Here is a 12,825-nt window from a genome sequence, read left to right as displayed (position 1 = left end):
AGTCTCCTCTCCCAATCTTACCAAAAAATGTGTACTTGTGTTGAGGCTAAAAAGAGGGGGTAGGGTATTCGGAAAGCCCAGGAGGATTAAAAAGAGAAACTACTTTGCAGATGAAAACATACTTGTACTAAAAGCTAAATCTGAACAATGAACTTGTACTGCTTACGATAATCATACTGGAACACTGTTAATACAGACAAGCAAGCAGGAAATGTAACCAGTTTGTTTTCTTCTACTCTTAACTACTAGCTGCATTGACTTTTACTATTCTGCTTGATAATAAATCAATTGAGTAAAGTGTCAAAGGCAAAACTGCCTCTACTTCAGGAAAAAAGCCTTTGATTTTCTTCGTTTTCAACCAAAATATTATTAAATTCCATAAAATTAAGTTTTCATAACAATTTCTCTAATAGGTGAACTGTAATTATGGAGGCAAAGACACTATATTTACCTAAATAGCATTCTGTACAAAAACGTTTGGCCATAGGAATATTTTGACCACTTTCTACAAACAACATGTAAATCCCTTCTACAACGACCCTGCTCTAAAAAGACTGTCTCTTTGCCTGATCACCTTGAGTGAGGGAAACAGAAACCCCACCAGAAAGCTTGTTTCACACTGGACAGCTCTGTTCACAAGTTTGCTCTTTACATTTTGTAACCTGCCCACAACTCTCAGCTCAGCTATAGAAATCTAATCACTTAAAGCCACGTAACAGCTTTTCAAGTTTTTAAACACTTCCTCCTTCCCTCTCCACTCTTTCCCCTTCTCCAAGTTTTCATCATTTCTTGTTATCTCATAAGCCAACCACCAATGGACAGGATCCATTTCGTTAATCTCTTTGATGTCCTGAATAAACTGTTATTCCAGATGTGACATAATCAGAAGGTCAAGTGGGACAACACTTCCTTAATTCTGAATATTATTTTTTAAATTAATGCTCCTGAAAGGTGCATTTGTGTTGGTGGCAGCCACTTCACAGATGTGATCGACCAATATATATATATTTTGCACGATGTGCTGCCTTTTTCAGCATTAGCTGGTTCAGCTGGTGAGAAAAATAGATATTCTGTACTCAATGTCTGATTAGAAAAGAACTAACTATCAACAGTCTTTAAGTATCTTCTCAAATAAAAGGGAATCATTCCGATTCCAAAATTAAAAAGAACAAATGTCTACTACAGGCCTCAGGAAAGATGAGATAAGAGATTCATATTCCAAATCACAACATCAACTGCAATTTTATGAAAAAGCAGCACTCTGAATCACTGAAAAAAACGTATGGGTTAACTATTCTGAACTCTTCTCATTTTATAGAACAGCAACTGAGGTGAAGCAACTAGCCTAAGGATTAAGGATGATCAGCTCATCAGTGACAAACCTGGGTCTCAAGGTCATCTCCAGATCTAGGATGCAGTGCTCCCCCTATTACTCACACAGATGAAGCTCTTATCTGACATTAATTAAAAGTAAACAACGTTATATACATGTATCCAAAAGTGCCAGAACTCTCCAATACTCCAGCAGATGAGAATGACTTTAAAAAAGTTCAACCAAACTGACTCGAGTGGTGATACAGAGATTAAGAATACATACTTATCTCAGGTCAGATAGTCCTATTACATCCAAAGAAGAACCGAAATAAGAACTCAGCTCTGAGACCAAGCCCTAAGTGCTTTTACCATCACCATGGATGCCAACATTCACTACTGACATCTGAAAAATATGTTTCTATCTAAATTGTAATGGTAACATCTTGCAAAATGAAAACCACAACCTTGGTATCCTTAAATAAAACAACCGCTTTTCAAAAAAACAATGGTATGCTGTGTCTCTCCTTCATCACCTTCCCATTACCAGTACTCAAAGCATGTTCTTCTGAAAAATGCTTGGGAAAGCAGATGTTTTGGTGATCTTTTTTCTTTTTCTGGAGGGCAGGAGCAGACAGGAGACTAGTCAGCTCTCAACTATCTCTTTAGCTCTTTTTCTCAAAGTTCTATTTATTTTTGTTACAAAAACAATTTGGATATGAAAACATGTCCACACAAAAGTTTGTACATGCGTATTCTCAGTAGTATTCATAATACCAAGGAGAAACTCAAGTCTTCATCAACTGATACATGCTCCAACATGCTAAGTGAAAGAAGTCAGTCACAAAAGGCTACTTTTACATGACTCCATTTATATGAAATGCCCAGAAAAGGCAAATCTAGAGAGTCAGAAAAAAAGATTAAGGTTGTCCAGGGCTGGGGAATTTAGAGGGGGAAAAGAGCGGGTGACTATTGGGTTTTTCTGTGGGATGATGGAAGTATTCTATAACAGTTACACAACTCTGATTATACTAAAAAACATTTCATTGTATACTTTAAATGGGTGAATTGTATGGTATATGAAATATATCTCAATAAAGCTGTTAAAAAAAAAAAAAGAAAAAAGCAATTAGGCCTAGTGTAAGATTACGAAATACAGATAAGGCAAAGAACAAATAATTTTACGCAAAGACAATAGTTAACACTGGGGTAATATTTATCCTTCCAGATTTTTATGCACGCATAATTTTTCTTTTAAAAGAACACAATCTGTGTATTTCACATTTACACATCTGGCAGGAAAGCCAATGTTACTTGAAATTTTAATATAAAATTTACCACCTTAACCCTTTTTAAGTGTACAGTTCAGTGGTATTAAGTCAGAATATTAGCCTACCAACACCACTGATTGTCAGAGCTCTTTTCATCCTGTACACTGAAACTCTATACTCATTAAACAATGACTTTCCATTTCCTCCTCCCCCTCTGCATCTGGCAACCACCATTCTACTTCGTCTCTATGATTTTGACTCTTTAAGTGGAATCAAAGTATTTGTCTTTTTGCGACTGGCTTATTTTACTTAGCATGATGTCCCATATTATAGCACGTTGGAATTTCCTTCCTTTTTAATGCTGATTAATATTCTGCAGTATGTATACACTGCATTTTGTTTATCCAGTTGTCTCTTGATGGCCACCTGAGTTATTTCCACCTTCTGCTATGGTGAGTAATAGGGCTACAACATGGCTGTACAAGAATCTCATCCAGACCATTTTGTCGTATCACATGATAATTGTTTCAGCAGTTCTACCCTTTACATTCTACCAACAGTGCAGAGATTGCAATTTCTCCACAGCCTCACCAACACTCACTTTGACAGCAGCCATCTTAACGGGTGTGAGGTAGTTTTTCATTGTAGTTTTGATTTGCATTTCCCAAATTATTAGTGATATTGAACATATTTTCATATGCTTATTGGCCATTTGGGTATATTTTCTTTGGAGAAATGTCTGTTTAAGCCTTATGCCCACTTGATATGCTTTTAAGTACAAAATATACTAAAGATTTTGAAGGTTTAGTATTAAAATGTCAAATATCTCATAAATGCCCTTTCAAAAATACTGACATATTAAAATGACAATATTTTGAACATTGAGTTAAAATAGTAAAATTAATTTCACTTTTTATTTTTAAAAATGTGGCTACTAAAAATATAGATGAACTTCAAAGGCATGCTAAATGAAAGAATCTAGTCACAAAAGGACAAATACTGTAGGATTCCACTCATATGAGACACTAAGAATAGTGAAATTCAGAGACAGAAAGTAGCCAAGGGCTGGGGTAAGGAGAGAATGGGGGTTATTGTTTAATAGGTATAGTTTCAGTTTTGCAAGATGAAAAAATTCTGGAGATGCATGGTGATAATGGTTGCACAACAATGTGAGTATACTTAATGTCACAGAACTGTACATGTTAAAATATTATGTATATATTACGATTAAAAACAAATAAAAAAAAATGTGGCTACTAGAAAATTTAAGGGACCGGTAGTGAATATGGAACTAGATAAGGTTTGCTTGCCATTTTTATCAGCGGGGTAGTCTGGGTTCAATACTAGAGGCATTTGTTATTTGATAGTCTCTTTGCCAAAACTATGAATATTAAGCATGTTTTGATTTTTTTGAACAGGATAGATTCATTAGAGCAAGTCTTGGATGCAATATAAAAACTCTGAAGGTCTTTACAAATTTCCAGACCACCAGACAATATTGTATGAGTGATTCAATAGTGATATAATAGTGGCCCTCCAACTGTTAAGTATTTAAAAAATCTTAGCAGAGAGTTCACTTTCCTGGCAGATCTGCTTCACTCCCAGAGGCCAGGAACAAGTGGAATACAGTAAGTCCTCACAAAGTCATTGTTGATAGGTTCTTGGAACTGCGGTGAAACGGTGTTATTAGAAAATCAATTTTGCCATAGGCTAACTGATTGATATAAACGAGTTCAGTTTTCACAGCAGCTCATCAGAAAAAATGACGTTGAATGAAGTGACATTATTTGAGGACCTGCTGTACATTACTTTGCCGATGTCAAATGCTCTCATTAACTCTGCCTTTACTTAACAGATTTAATCCAGCAGGGGTTACTTTAATGTGAAACTCAACTATTTTTTTAGTTTTACAGAACAAATGATTCTAGATTATGTAGCAATATAGGAAAAGATTACACCCATTCAAGGCCTACTCAATCTGAAAGGTATGCAAAATAACCAAAGCCTTAGGTGTAAGGCAGTAAGGTACTGAAGTGATAGCAAAAGGCAAGAGAAAAAGGTCAAGGGTAATGCTTACAGCCTACATCAAAATTTGTCTTTTCCAATAGACTATATTGTTTTCATGGACAAAAATTTAGCTGACCTATCAGCCACATGTACAAATTTTTACCTAACTTTAAACTTTTATAACAAAAAGGTGCCATAGCACAGTTAAACTTTCCTTTGCTAGAAAAGAAAGATGGTATGTATGATGGTATTTAAGAATACAGCTCTAAGCTGGACAGATCTGTGTTTAAATACCTGCTCTGCCACGAACTATTTTTGTGACCCTAAAAATAATACTTAACCTCTGGAAGTCTGTTTCCTTATGGTATAACCAAAAGGACACTATTGTTCAAATGTTAGAAGTATTAAATGAAATGATGCCAGTTAACGCTTAAAAGTAGTTATCATTATTACCTTAAATCAGATCAGATACTGGAATAATCACTTTGAAAATTATGAGTTCACACCAGGGTATAATCTTTAAAAAGCATGAACTATTATTGTTCCTGAGAACCAGATATGTCTGCTACACATCTGTTCCTGTACACACTGTAATGTGCATTCTAATGTACACACATATAGTATTTTTATACATTTGTGTGAACCATTCATATTAGAATAAGCATATTCTTAACTTTTAAGCCCCATGGCACTTAAAATCCTTATGCAATAGAACACCTGCAAATACTCAAAATAAACCTAGGTGACTTACATTACATTGAAACATAAAAGTGTGATCTAGATTTTGTATATTTAAAAAAATGTGGGGCACTCCTTTTAATACTTTCAGACTAAAAGACTAGTGCCTACAAGTGGAAAATGCTATTATGTTGCTGCTTATCCTGTTACTTTGAGATTTCAGACAATCATAACTATAATCACCAGAACTTCCACACCACCAATGGAACCAATGGTTTTCAGGATGTACTTCTGAGTGTGCTGAGACTTTAAGATATGTATACGGACAGACGGAGGGGGAGACAATGTCTGAGGGACAAGATGTAAGCTGAGCAACTGTAACCAGAGGTGTGGCTCCCTATCCTTTGATCGATTTTATATACTAGAATTCACATAAAATTTTATTTGAACGAGAGAAAGATGTTTCACTGCTTCAAAAAGAAACAAAAAAATTGAAAATATCTCTAACATCTCAGTCTAGCTTTATGGATTGTGACATGGGAAGCATTTCCCAGTTTACTTCTTTTAACACAGGCATTCCAGCAAGTACAAGACACATCATGCGGCGTGATTCCAACACTGTGCTACCTACATAAGAACTCCACAGGCTTAGAGCTGCTTGCTGTCAATACAGGTGGAACACCTGGCTTTAGAGAAATGTGAAAAAGGGAAATCAATTCACAAGTGGGCCCAAGAGGACATTAAGATATGTCCTCTGGAATCCAAAAGTATACCGCCGATCTTGGCATCTAAAAGCATGACACAAAAGTTGATTATTTTCAATCACTTAAAAAATTTTCCACACGCTAACAAAACTACTCAAATAATTTCCCCATAATAATGGGAAATGCATTTTTCTTGCCACTCTTGAAAAAGAAAGTTTTTCTAAGCCATATCCTAGAGTCAAGGCTTAGCCAAAGCATTCTTTGTAGTAAAAACACTAATCTTATAGGTTTCCACACCTGATGGCTCAATCCCTAATTTCCTGCAGAGAAGTTATACTCCCTGCATTAGGACACCCCACTTCACCTCTTTCACAAGAGCAAGAATTCTAATTGTTATCTTAAATCGACTACTCCAATTTAAAATTAATAAATTCTGCCATATTTCCACTAGACAGAGGTTTCTTCAGCTATACCAGGTTTCAAAAGTGGCCACTCACACGTGGTTCCCAGGTGTTGCCAACTTTCACCAGAAAAGGAAAGCTTTAGATTTTCAAGGGAAGCAAAGGTTTCCGCAAGCTCTTAAAAGTAGCATAAAGGGTTCAGAAAGACAGAAATGGCAGAAGGGTAAAAGCCAGCAATTATCTGTCTAGGCAAAAATAACTGCTCACCGGGGAGAAGGAACAAGTCTGTCCTAAACCAAAATATTGGGAAAAGTAATGGGATCACAAACTTCCTTTGTAGATCCTTCTACAGGTACCTTCAAACCAGACATAGGCTACTTTAACTAACCGTCATCAGCACAATTTTCATCTATACTGTCCTGCAGAGGGTGAGGCTAGCTTCTTTTAACTGTGGAGCCCATTTGGGATCCTTGGGTGTTAGCTAACATACAAACACTAAACATCACTATGAAGTTATGAAGCATTCATTTGAGCCCTTTAACCAAACAGCTCACAAGAGTATTATCAAAGCCTGTGTTCCAAGCAAAGGCCTGGGAACCAGCCCAGACATATTCCTGGGCTCACTTTATCATTACACATGGTAGTGCCTTAATTTCCCTACTTGTGAAACAAGGACAGTCCTGAGAAAATTGAGAACGGTTTATAAAATACTTGGAAAAATAAAACGAGCAAGCCATCAATATTATTTTATGACACCACAAAGGCCAGCAAGGGGGCCTTTATACCTAAAACTCATCCTTATTAAAGGTACCAACCAAGTCATCTGAGAAATGTCAACACAAACGACCCAAAGTTGAGCGATTCAATTACAAATCAACATACCCTTACTTACTAGAGAGGTAATTAGGATGGGTAGGGATTCATTTTCAATTCCAAGTTGCCCAGCCAGTCAAACAACGCATGAGTCTCATAGATTATGTGCATGTTTTTGAGTTAAATCTTAAGTTGCAATTTATGTTCAGGGCAGTCTTACCTTAGTCAACTCATCAAAAATCTTTTAGTCTCTCCTCTTAATTTCCAAACCTTTATTTCTGGAACACTGCTGAAATTCTTAAGATTTTAGGATTTCTCTAGCTGCTGTCTTGTCTTGGAACTGTGTTAGGGATCTAAAACCAAGGAAGCTTGTGAGTGCATCTCAAAGAACTAAAGGCAGAGGACAACGTATACATACATGGAGTTGAGGATTCCCAGAACAGAAACAGTGCAAAGAATTTTGCATTTTACACTGATTACAATAAAAATGTGCACTCCCAATCAAAACTGGCACTTTAGTTTGCTTGCATTTTATCTGTGACTTCCTACATACACATCTGTACAAAGTCCCATATAATCAAATATACGTGTACGTGTGTGTGTGTGCGCGTGTGTCCCGATTTGAGAAGCCCGATAACATGTTAGGGGAGACTTCTCCTCCCAGTAAAGCAAAATGTGGATTCTCATTTAAGCTGACCCCTAACCTGGCAGATATCACAGGTAGGTCATGACCAAAACACAGGTATGAAGAGTACTAGGATACTGAGAGATTGAGGGATCACATCATCCTCCCTATCACATTCTAATTAACAGTTTCAGACAAACAATTAAAAAACCATTAAGTCACAATGGAACCATGGTCACTCATGCTAGACAAAACATGGATGGCTTCTCTCATAAAGTCTCGACAATCAAGGTGAGAAGTGCCAATGTGTAAACAAGAAACAGCTTTTATATTCAAAATACCAATTTACTTAATTAGTGTGGGGCTTTGGTTCATAACACTTTCAAACGCCAAGTTTCTAAACTAACAACACAAAATGTATAGCTGACAGTGATGCACATCAGCAAAATACAGCACATGCTCCAGATTTACTACCACAATCTCTCACAAAACTAAAGGAGAAAAACCAAGTTTAACTAATATTAATAACAGGCTAAGCTCTGTGAATCTAACTATAATTAAATTATTTACATAGGGGAGCAATAATTTTCTTACTCCTTGTCTCTTTAGGCAAGTAAATGAAAGTTAAATTCTCATGGAAAGTACTTTTACCTTCTGGAAGACAGAATTTATGACATTCTTTTAAAGTGAAAGTCTTTTGGAAGTCCAGGTTGAACAAGTAAGTGGCTTATTACGCAACAGTGTCGGGCGTCTTGGTATAAACTACAAATTTGCTTCTAATATCTTATAAAATAAAAACTTCAATTTTTTTTGTACTTTCACACCATTTTAAAAGGTTTATTTCGCTAAGATTTAAACAGGTTATTTTTAAAAATCTACAATGTTTAATGCTGATGTTTCTCTCTGCACTTACATTTCCAATTCTAAAAAAGCAGACTGTATTTTGTGTATACACAGACACTGTGTAATGGATTTAATCTGCCAAGGTCTATTACAACTTATGCAATTCTCTTATTTATATATTTCTCAAAAGATAAATACACTTAGATTCTATTTTTTTTTAATAACAACAGCTATCTTCCTTTTACACGCTAATATTCAATTAAATGTGCAGCTAGCATGTGTACATCTTAAATATATCAACCAACAGATTGGTGAGCATATAAATTTTGAAAAATATTAAAATAATTTTTAGTAGTTTGGAAATTTCAAGTTACAAGGAAAGCAACAATTTAACTCATACTGTACCTCATATAATTATGCTTTTAGTGATCAAAAGTAGTATGCATGTATGTTATAATGAAATACCAAAAAGCCATTTTACTTGATCAAACCCTATTATTGGTTATTTCGTAGCAAGTACATGTTCATAGAAAGGCCTGATCTGATCAGAGAATCTTTAAAGTTTTCAGAGGCCTAGCAACTCTTGAGAGTGGGTCATCAAAATAAGAGTAATTAAGAACTTACTTGACACTTAATCTGTTCAACATGGTGACGTTTTAATATAAATAATATTACAACTTTTCATGTACTCTGGTTTAAGGAAAAAATAAAATTTAAGCAAAACAAATTCACAGGGTATGTTTCAATCCAATGACTTCCAGATAGGTAGGGCGGGGAAGGGTCTTTAGATTGTCACAGCCCAATCACCTGAGTCTACCACAGAGAGACTATAAAAATCCAAATGAAAGATTTAGTTTGTTCAATGTATAGCAGCCGCCTCTAGTAAGGTAGTCTTATGAAATTTTCACCAAGAGCCAAGATGAAAGAATTTCCACTTAAAGTTCAATTAAACAGGATACCCATACCCCACCCTCTAGTTAACTGAGGCTTTTTACTATACTTTTATGAAGACCCTCACAATTTACCTAAATCTCAGCCTTCAAGCCCAATTGTTTCACCTTCGTTTTTTGAGTGTCAAAACCAGGAAACCTTTGAAACTGCAGATTACATGTTTTTCTAAGAGCTCACAGCAACTTTTCCTGTAAGGGGAAAATGGCTATTACAACTAAGGACATCGGTTAACATTGTATTGTATGTATAATCTGCTAAATCAAACAAAAGAATCTTCAAAAACTTCATCACAAAATACCCTCAAATAAGAAATTGTCTTCAAATTACTGATTTAAAAAAATCTGTGTAACTGTACATCAAAGATCAAATACAGGTCAAAATTATATTTGTTTAACAAATATTGAAAGGCATTTAGAGATTATATGGAATATCATTTACGTTAAATATCTGAGTCTTATAATTACTAAATAATTGTAAATGTAATACAGTTACGTCTCTAATGAAATACCTAAACCAAATTGCCTCCTTTTCACTCACCAAAATGTTACTTGGTAGCAAATGTCCAATGAAGAGTCTCTCATAAGCACCAACTGGTTAACTATGTATCAAAGAATACACCCATTCATTTTCCCATAAGTTTACCTTGGTGTAGCTACATAAAATACTTGCCACAAAGTCTTAAAAGTACCCTTCAGTATCAACAACCACTGTCAATCTTTGGTAGCAAGTACAGGTTTATGGAAAAGCCTGTTCTGATCAGAGAATCTTTGTTTTTAGAAGCTTCACAACTCTTGAGATTGGGTCATCGGAATAACAATTGAGAACATAGTTTATATACAAGAGTAGATTACAAATGATTAAAACAATATTAGCAACTTAAAATTTTCTCTTAAACAAGCAGTAACTCATTTCTCTGTTCAGAACCCATTACTGCACCAGCTCTAACCGGTTCCTTAAGGAATGTGGCTAGGCTGAAATTTTGGAAGTGTTGGCTTTGGTGGTGACCAAGGAGAAAGAAATCTCTGGCTTCCCTGTTGCTGCAGTTCCCACCCTCCAAAATGAATATACCCACCGGTGTGAATTGACAATGTGGTCCAAAGAGCAAAGCAGGAACGGAGTCCAGATCCTCAAAATGGTAGTACAGGGCATAACCACTAGGCCACCTATCAGTTCAGTACAAAAAGTACAACCCTGTGCATCATGGTGCAAAAGCTGGGGCCTAGGTTTCGCATTGTGCATCTCACACCTATGGAAATAACAAGAGGAGTAAAATCTATAGAAATCAACACACCCTAAGAAGGTGGGTGCTCACAGAAGACTGGTGTCAACACTTTTGCAAAGGTGGTTGGCTACTGAGATGACAAATAACAATTACAAGTCCAAAGTTAGAAAAAAACAAAATTTTACAATCAACTGTTGAGTTTGACAATGAAGAACTCAACATGGGCTTGATGTTTACCAACAAGACTTTGCAAATCATGACACCCATCTACATGCTTACGAAAATTACTACCCCACTGACATCTAACATTCCTCAAGAATGATTAACTCTCAAAGAGTTGGAAAGATTTGGGTCATGAAGGGATGTAATCAGCAATACCCCAAACCAGTTACTCTCGGGTTTCGCACTTTTCTCTTTACCGTATGACCTTGGAAAGATATGATGACACAAAGTTTAAGGTGGAAGAATTCCAGAATTCCAGAGAAGGGGAAATTTGTGTACCAAGGATGTGCCAAGGTGATCTGTCAAGAACAAATGTGGATTGTTTGAGGGTCAACAGTTTTGAAACAGTAAAGAGAACTTCTAATATGTAGGGCGAATTCTTTTTAAGATATAAAATCACTGCTCTTGACTCATTTAATCCTTCGCCATGTTGCTGTCAGCTCACCAACTAAGAAGAGTGCAGAGTGTGTGTCTTGCTGGGCCCATTTTCCCATGGTCTGTAGAAGGCGCTGTGAAGCACATCCTGTTCTAGCTCTGGGGCCCTTCCCCCCTCTGCAGCCTTACCCAGTGCAGGGAATGCGCCCCCTACTGACTCCAACACTCATCGCCTTTAGCCGACTTGGCTGCGGTGCATTTTGGGTGGGGGCTGGTATTTTCTTCATGGCCATAAACCAGAAGCAACAATGCAGATTTATAAAGAAACTCTATCAAGCTGCCCAGATTTTTATTTTTTTTACATGTCGAAGGTTCAAGACACTGGCACAAAAAGCATCAGGAATAGAAATAGGGTGTGTGAGAATGGACAGCATTAAAATGGCAAACACAGGAAACAGTTTGGTTCTTTTTCCTTCCTAAGCCTTTGTCTGAGAAATGGTGTTATGGCAAGAACTGTCCAGAAGAAATGGTGAATGCAAGAATATCAAGAAGACTTAGTGTGGGTATGTGTGTAGCTAAATAGGATATTAGATATTAGCGCCAGGTCTTGGGCAGAAGAGGAAGAGAAGCAATCGCGCCTTTTCCAGCAGACAGGCATCCAGGTTAGGTGGGGGGGGAGGGGAAGGCAGGCAGGCAGCCCAGAGGAAAGAAGAGGTGAATAAAAGGGTGCTCAAAGAACTACTCCCCATTCATTGCATAAAAAAAAATCTTTCCGCAGCTTTCTAGATTTCCATTTTCTACCATCTTATTGCAAAGTTGGGGCTCACAATGCTTCCAAGAGACCGTGCTGACCAGGCAGCTGCGATAGACTACAGGGGTGGTGGTGGACTCCGTGCTCAGGATAGGAGGGGAGCTGGCATGTTGGAGAGGAAGGACTGCACAGGAGAGGCAAAGACTTTCACTCCGTGCCATGCATGCTCCCCGCCCCCCAATCCATCCCCCCTCCCCCAGCTAAGGGTGGGTAGACCTGGCAGGAGGCTCGTCCCAGGCACTGGGGGTGTGGGTGGGGGGCTCGATGAGGGGGGGGCGGGAGAAAGGGATGAGTTCCAGGGATGGGAGCAGCTCGGTTCTTGCTGGGGGCGGGGTGGAAGGAGATGCCATTAGCGGTAAAAGCTCCGGTGGCCAGGCTGGCTGCTGGCCTCCGCGGGCTCACGGGGCGGGGAGCGGGGGGTCGGGCTGCAGGAGGAGGCGCCCGGCCCCCGGAGCAGAGCCGGGTAGCGGTCCGCGCGGGGCGGGCGGTCCGTCAGCCCCGGAGTATGCAAAGGAGCATGTGCGGTCGGAAGGCTGGCAAGCCAACAACAATGAGCCCGCGGGGCCGGCCCGGCGGGAGCCGCGCGGACCG

The 12,825-nt window shown here is 37.9% G+C and overlaps 1 protein-coding gene across 4 annotated transcripts in view; it reads right to left on the bottom strand.

Annotated features, from left to right (window-relative positions):
- Window positions 1–12,089, bottom strand: part of ADNP (activity dependent neuroprotector homeobox) — a 31,221-nt gene extending 19,132 nt beyond the window's left edge. Inside the window, exons 1-4 of one of the 4 annotated variants that reach the window (XM_011365971.2) lie at window positions 11,246–12,089; window positions 10,677–10,850; window positions 9,679–9,792; window positions 7,406–7,538 (exon numbers count right to left, since the gene is read on the bottom strand). The gene's annotated coding sequence lies outside the window, so the exon portion shown is untranslated. The remainder of the gene's footprint in view (window positions 1–7,405; window positions 7,539–9,678; window positions 9,793–10,676; window positions 10,851–11,245) is intronic. The other 3 variants (XM_011365974.2, XM_011365972.2, XM_011365970.2) reach the window with 3 other exon arrangements.
- Window positions 12,090–12,825: the final 736 nt, after the last annotated feature.

Source organism: Pteropus vampyrus, unplaced genomic scaffold, assembly GCF_000151845.1.
Source record: "Pteropus vampyrus isolate Shadow unplaced genomic scaffold, Pvam_2.0 Scaffold117, whole genome shotgun sequence".
Taxonomy (NCBI): domain Eukaryota; kingdom Metazoa; phylum Chordata; class Mammalia; order Chiroptera; family Pteropodidae; genus Pteropus; species Pteropus vampyrus.
The sequence above is the reverse complement of the archived record's forward strand: the minus strand, read 5'-3'. Positions and strand labels throughout refer to the sequence as shown.